Genomic DNA, 7,183 nt, shown 5'->3' on the forward strand with positions numbered 1-7,183 from the left:
CGATAATTTCACTTGACGCCATCTTGATTAATAAAATCTAAACTAAAAGTGTGAACGGGCCATATGCCAATATAGGTGTCGAATATGTGTATATAAATGGGTTTCAAGGCCAGAGCGGAGTTATATGCCGATACACTATAAGATTGTCCATTGGGGCTTGTTGTTTTAAACCGGTACATATACTAACCTATTCTAATTTAAAATCAAAACGTTATATATAAAAAAAGAAATCGTATTAAGCATTGCCAGCGATCCCGAATAATTACCTAAGTGGGTAAATAAGAATAAATACATTTTTAATAAATATATATAAAAGATATACCTGGAAAAATTATTGTTTTATTGTGCATACCTGATAAGTATATTATTGTCAATTATTATTAATTGCATTTAGATTTTTGCGTTTCTGATTATGTGTTACGTGGTTTTTATTGTTAGGTTGGCAGTAATGCCTACAAACAAACGCGAATTATGCGCAAACTTCATATGTTCTGTCAAAATGGTGTGTCGGTTGGCTAATTTTCGCGTAAATTATTATTTACGTATATAATATTAATTATCAATATTTTTCAAAATCGTTAGTGCAACAAGTTGTTGTTCATTGTCATTAAGTTGAATCAAATGTTAGTTTTTTGTTTGTTTAAATGCGTATAAAAAACGTCAGTTGCAGGTAAAGAATTGCCATCAGTTACGCTCCTTTTACTAATGAATGTGAATTGTTTTTTTAAATAGTCAATTAACCGCCTCATAGATAACAAATTTTCTGTGTTGTACTAACCTGCAATTAGAGTTACTCACCTTGTTATGAGTTTTCTTTGGATTACTTCCAATTGGGCTAAGTGTGTTTTATATTATCCTCCCCAGACTGTCTGTCTGTTAGTGTAACTGTCATGTAATAAGTTTTATATGATCCTCCACAGACTGCCTGTCTATTAGTTGTTTTGTAATAAGTTTTTAATGATAGGTAATTGTCATCCAACCATTTATTCAAACTGTTTATATCTACATACGGAATGTCTAATGTTCTTCAGTCTATGGCTGGAGATAACCACTTTAACACACAACACAACACAATAAATGCGTATTTTGGAGACAATATAATTAATTTACCCGTCTGTAACTTTTTGCATACATCGGTTTTTTGTAAAATATACAAGCATTACTGCTGGTGGCATAATGCTTGTCTATGACTTTATTATTGTCTGTGTAAAACTAGCCTAATTTGTTGACTCATCCTTTTTCTTCGCCATTCGCCCAGTCGCATCACCTGGTTTTTGTTCTACTTTATATCGCTTACACTGTTGAACCCACGAAGTTAAATTTATCTTCCCGTGCTTGTGATATTTATTAGTAAGTTTTAGAAATCACGCTAATCATTTTACATTGTTATCGGTACACCTAAGTCAGGAAATCTATTGGCCTTTTGTTTGGGGAACGTTCAAACTGTCAATTAGACGTCTGCTTATTTTAATAAAAAATATTTTTTAAATTAGTTTAAAATTAAATTATTCTGTTAAAAGCGGATTAGTGACTCAATAAAAGCTTTACCGGCCTTACTTTACTTATGGTTCTAGTTATATTGAGTAATCCGAAAAATGTTTCACCAGATTTCAAATGTCAACTTCAAGGTCGAGATAGTCACAATATGTATTTCCAAATAAATGTTTCACATAAGATGTCATTGTTTTGACAATATATTTAACCAAACAAAATATAAGGCTCATTTAAAATAAGGTTCCCCTACAACTATGTTCTGTTTCAGGTATATATATTGTAACAATTACTGAAGCCTACGACAGCTGTGCCATGGATTTAGTAAATCCAGAAACTGTTTCCATCAAGACGGAACCAGGGCTCCAGGAAGAAGGCGGAAGTGAAATGCCGTACACGGATCTGGACTTTGACCTCCCAGATGTAAAGAAGGAATGTTTGCGATATGCGGAGAGTACTCAGACAGCCAGTTAGTTGCATCGCTTATGTTAAATAAAATATATATTATTAATCCAACCTCCCTACCCCAATGGAGAATACTCCACACGAGTCCCAACTGTTGTGTGGCTTAAGGTCAAAAGGAGGGGAGGGAGGTGAAAGGTGGAAGTAACTGCCTATTCAGATCTTATAATTTCAATCGAATTTTAAATGAAAAAAATGTTTATAGCAAGGCGATACCGATAGTACCTATCTCCCACTCTGGAATATAATATCATGTATCACGCTTGGATTTTATCCCGGGGCCTCCAAATTACTAGTCGAAAGCCATACCCTACGATCACAGAAGCCGCCAATGCACACAATAAGTGCTCGATTCCTTAAGTTTTCCACATCATCCTCATACGTTAAAAATACACATCGATGGAAGAAAACATCATTTCGTTGACTTAAAACAACTCCATACTGAAGGTGCTCAAGAACAAATACCTTTTCCTTCCTAAAGCGGACATCCGGGGTTATTCTTATTAATTTTCTCAAATGAACCTTGAACTCTCTTCAACTAATTCTCACTTCTGCAGGGTTAAAAAATTATGTATTTTATCTAAAATATTTAATTTTGAAAAAAATTGTTTTGTTTAACATTAATTGTCAATGTACGTACATGTTGTTTTATAGATTGCATTAATGTGGAGACTATAACCGTCAAGGCGGAACTCGGACGCCAAGAAGATAATGATGGGGTATTCCCTTGTATGGAAATTGACATAGACCTGCCGGATGTTAAAAAGGAATGCTTAGAACGCTTTGAAAGAATTGACCAATCCGGTAAAAACAATTTCTTTTCTGAAATTTAACTATTTCTGAAATCGTGATTTGTTAAAATTTTTATCAATTTCTGTCCTTTCTTATGCTAAGTGTAGATATTAAGTCGTACTAAGCATTTATAATCGAGTTATTTTATTTTTTTCAACAGATATCGTCTTAACGCATCCTGTGGAAAAACAAATAATTTTGCCTCATTGTATCTACTCCCATTCTCATAAGTCGAATTTCAAAAGGCACTTACGCACACATGCAGGAAAAAAACATTTTTCATGTTCCAAGTGCATCAAATCATATTGTAGAAAAAGCCATCTGACGAGACACATGCTGACTCACAGCGGAAAAAAACCTTTTTCATGTTCTGAGTGCAATTATGCATTTTCTCAAAAAAGCACTCTGAAAAACCACATGCTGACTCACAGTGGAAAAAAACCTTTTTCATGTTCTGAGTGCAATTATACATCTTCTCGAAAAAGCAGTCTGACGATTCACATGCTGACTCACAGTGGAGAAAAACCTTTTTCATGTTCTGAGTGCAATTATGCATCTTCTCAAAAAAGCACTCTGAAAAACCACATGCTGACTCACAGTGGAAAAAAACCTTTTTCATGTTCTGAGTGCAATTATGCATTTTCTCAAAAAAGCAGTCTGAAAAAACACATGCTGACTCACAGTGGAAAAAAACCTTTTTCATGTTCTGAGTGCAATTATACATCTTCTCGAAAAAGCAATCTGACGATTCACATGCTGACTCACAGTGGAGAAAAACCTTTTTCATGTTCTGAGTGCGATTATGCATCTTCTCGAAAATGCACTCTGAAAAGCCACATGCTGACTCACACTGGAGAAAAACCTTTTTCATGTCCTGAGTGCAACTATGCATCTTCTCAAAAAAGCACTCTGAAAAACCACATGCTGACCCACAGTGGAAAAAAACCTTTTTCATGTTCTGAGTGCAATTATACATCTTCTCGAAAAAGCAATCTGACGATTCACATGCTGACTCACAGTCGAGAAAAACCTTTTTCATGTTCTTAGTGAAATTATACATCTTCTCGAAAAAGCAATCTGACGATTCACAAGCTGACTCACAGTGGAGAAAATCCCTTTTCATGTTGAATGCAATTATGCATCTTCTTAAAAAAAGCAATTTGAAAAGCCACATGCAGACTCACAGTTCAGAAAAACCTTTTTCATGTTCCGAAGGCAACTCTGAAGAGCCACATGTTGACTCACTGTGTTGAAAAACTTACGTTTCGAGTCTAACAATTCGTTTTCTCAAAAATACCAACTGACGAGACACATGATGCCTCACATTGGAGTAAAACCTTTTTCGTGTTCTGAGTGTAACAATTTGTATTCTTCAAAAAGCTATCTGACGATTCACATGCTGTCTCACAGTGGAGAAAAACCTTTTTCATGTTCATAGTGATATTATTCATTTTCTCAAAGGGGCGCTCTGACGAGCCACATGCAGACTCACAGTGGGGAAATCCTTTTTTATGTTCTGACTGTAGCTATGCATCTTCTTTAAAAAGCAATCTCACTAGTCACATTCTGACTTACATTGGAAAAAACCTTTTTCATGTTCCGAGTGCAACTATTTTATTTCTCCAAGGGGCCAATCTAAAGAAACACGTGCTGACTCACAGTGTAGAAAAGCCTTATTCATTTTTCGAATGCAACTATGATCTCCGAAGGGCTATCTGATAAGACAAATGCTGACTCACAGTGGAGTGAACCTTTTTTTTGTTCCGAATGAAACTAACCATGAACTCGAATGGGAGATTTGAGAAGACACGTTATAATTAACAGGTAAATTAGTCAGGAAAAAATTGCATATTTCACATTCAACGATTAATATTCTCGAAAGGGTTTTCTAATGAACCACATGCTGACTCACAGTTAAAAGTTTCCGGAAAACATTTTTAAATTTTAACCACACTCAAAATTCTCCATGAAATGCAAGATAAATGGTATACACGAAAAACGTTAAAATCTTTAGTTTAGCTGATGTTAAAAAGCTTGATTTTATTTACTATTCTCGGAAGCAACTACGACTCTCACACAGCTCGTGCATCTTAGATCATTAAAAATATATTTAAGTTTTGAAGATAAAATGATAATACGGCCAACCAGAACGAAACGATGGATGTGTTGAATTACGATTGTGCCAGCCAATTGGTCGAGGCTTATTCAAACATGATCTTAATTAAACAGATTGACCCGTCATTCTTGGACACTGATATTAATGTACAACTTGTTAAATTTTTCTCCATTGTTAATTTTGCAATCAAAAAAATTGTACCCTTGACAATTTACAGGCAAACTGAATTGCCGAAATGGTTCTCAAAAGAACTGATAGACTTAATTACAAAGTCGCCTGACTATCGATCACATTTCCTTTCATAAATTGAGGGCAGAATGTAATAAGCTCTCTACTAAATGTTATAACAGTTACATGTGTGTTGTCGAAGGCTCTCTCATATAGGAGTCAAATTTATTTTGGAAATATGTTAAATTCCAAAAAGAAAATTGAACTTATATACCTAGTACTATGTCACTTGTCATTCGATTGTAAACTATCACAAAATCTACAGGAAACTGTTAATCTGTTTGCTGAGTTTTATTGTGGTGTATAATATATGTTAGTAAAAGTGTAAACAGTAAGTACTCTTGTTCTAATTTGGTTGAAAACCTTAATATATCTGACTGTGCAGTCACTATAGATGACGTTATATATAATCTGGAGAGTCTTGATTCCCCCAAATCCGCAGGACCCGATAAATTTCAACCTAGATTCCTAGTTAATTGTATACATTCATTATCACATCCCATACATAAGTTATTTATGAAGTTACTCTCATCAGGTGTGTTTCTTTTGGAAGTTTAGTCATTTGATGCCTATTTTCAAAAAAAGGAAAAAAGAGAGAAGTAACAAATTATAGGCAAGTATGCATTATAACATAAATTTAGTAATCTTTGTAATCATAAATGATTTTACTCTGTAAATTGATTGATTATTCAATAAAAGGAATTGATACAAATCTTATAATATCTCGTTGTATGCACCAATATTTTTTTCGTTTTTTGTATCATTTTTTTTTTAATTATAGTGAATGCATCAGTATTGATTGTTGACAATGTGCATTTTTTCTGAGCAATGGAAGTAGCTCGTTGGGTTAGCGGTTCGGTTAGGTTAGTTTGGGTTGGTTTGGGTGGTTTTGATTTGTGGTATCTTCCGTGGGTACCTTGCTTGTTACACACAAGGTTTCTCCTAATTCTTTTTATAAATATTCATCATCCTACTGAAATGTAAAATGCCCCCTCTTGGAAGTCAGTGTAATATAAATGGCGTTTAGGCCCCAAATTGGAATCGAACCAAGGGCAGGTTAGGCTAGCTCGTGGTAGACAGGTGAGAATCTAAGTTCATCTGGGCGTGGGGGACTCTGTGTTCACTTCCACGTCCCCAACGGTCAGTATATGGGGAAAGGTCACTTCAATTATCACAAAACAGAACTTGTAGGACAAAGGTTTATTACAGTAGAATTACACGGGGAGCACATATTAGCTTTAAAGAACACATACCTATTATCGAATTCTCTCTCCCCCTCAACAGGGTGAATTGGTAACTAGGTGAATTTATGAAATGAACACAATAAAAGGGGGAAAATTCTGGAGTTGCTTACTGCTCCGCCATGTCATGCTGGACGCTCGTGGCCACAATAGAGTCCGTTTATGTTGCGGTTCGGTCGCGTGATTTCGCGGGTTCCGGTAAGGATTGCGTCATGCTCGAGTGAGCGATGATTCAGCGGGGGGCAGGGAACAGTGTCCGAGGCCGAGGTTGGATTTAGACTGGCGGCCGGCACACGCGGGAGCGACGGCGCGCTTGACCATTTGTTTTGCGTGCTTTGTCCGCGGGGTGGGGATCTAGGGTGACCGTACTTTAATGTATAGGGTGACTGTGCTTTAATGTATAGGGTGACTGGGCTTCATAACACATTTCCCCTCCGCCAGTAAAAGGCGACATGGTAATGAAGCAAAAGGCGCAGAAAAATCCTTTTTACCTTGTTGTGAGAGAAGTAGAGAGTAAATTGCAGTGTTGAATTGAAAAAAGAAAAAAAATACATGGTTATGCAATGGTGAGAAAACATTCAAGGTTATGCGATTGAAAAAAAGGACTCTAAAATTTCATTGGTCTGTAAGCTAAGTTTAAAGAGCGTAGTGTTTTCGTAAAGTACCAAGTGGACGTAATTTCACTGAAGTTATGAAGTTACACTTTCACTGTAACTTGACCCATTTGAGATTGCACTCAAGTATTCACTAGGGCCTTAGAAATTGAACTGTGCTTCTTGGTTGTGGTTGAGAGAAGTTGTTGCGGAGGTCGAGAAGTATCCGGGTTCTGTTGTCGTACCAGCATGAATTCCAT

The 7,183-nt window shown here is 35.9% G+C and overlaps 1 long non-coding RNA gene across 1 annotated transcript; it reads left to right on the forward strand.

The window, feature by feature from the left end:
* The first annotated feature begins 1,250 nt into the window (after positions 1-1,250).
* On the forward strand, positions 1,251-3,523 carry LOC149415160 (uncharacterized). The gene is made up of 4 exons (XR_016303910.1): positions 1,251-1,350; positions 1,763-1,960; positions 2,608-2,757; positions 2,906-3,523. It is a non-coding gene; the product is annotated as an uncharacterized LOC149415160 (long non-coding RNA).
* The last annotated feature ends 3,660 nt before the right edge of the window (positions 3,524-7,183 follow it).

This window comes from Hesperophylax consimilis, chromosome 19 (genome assembly GCF_061612785.1).
Source record: "Hesperophylax consimilis isolate HC1 chromosome 19, BYU_Hcon_1.0, whole genome shotgun sequence".
Taxonomy (NCBI): domain Eukaryota; kingdom Metazoa; phylum Arthropoda; class Insecta; order Trichoptera; family Limnephilidae; genus Hesperophylax; species Hesperophylax consimilis.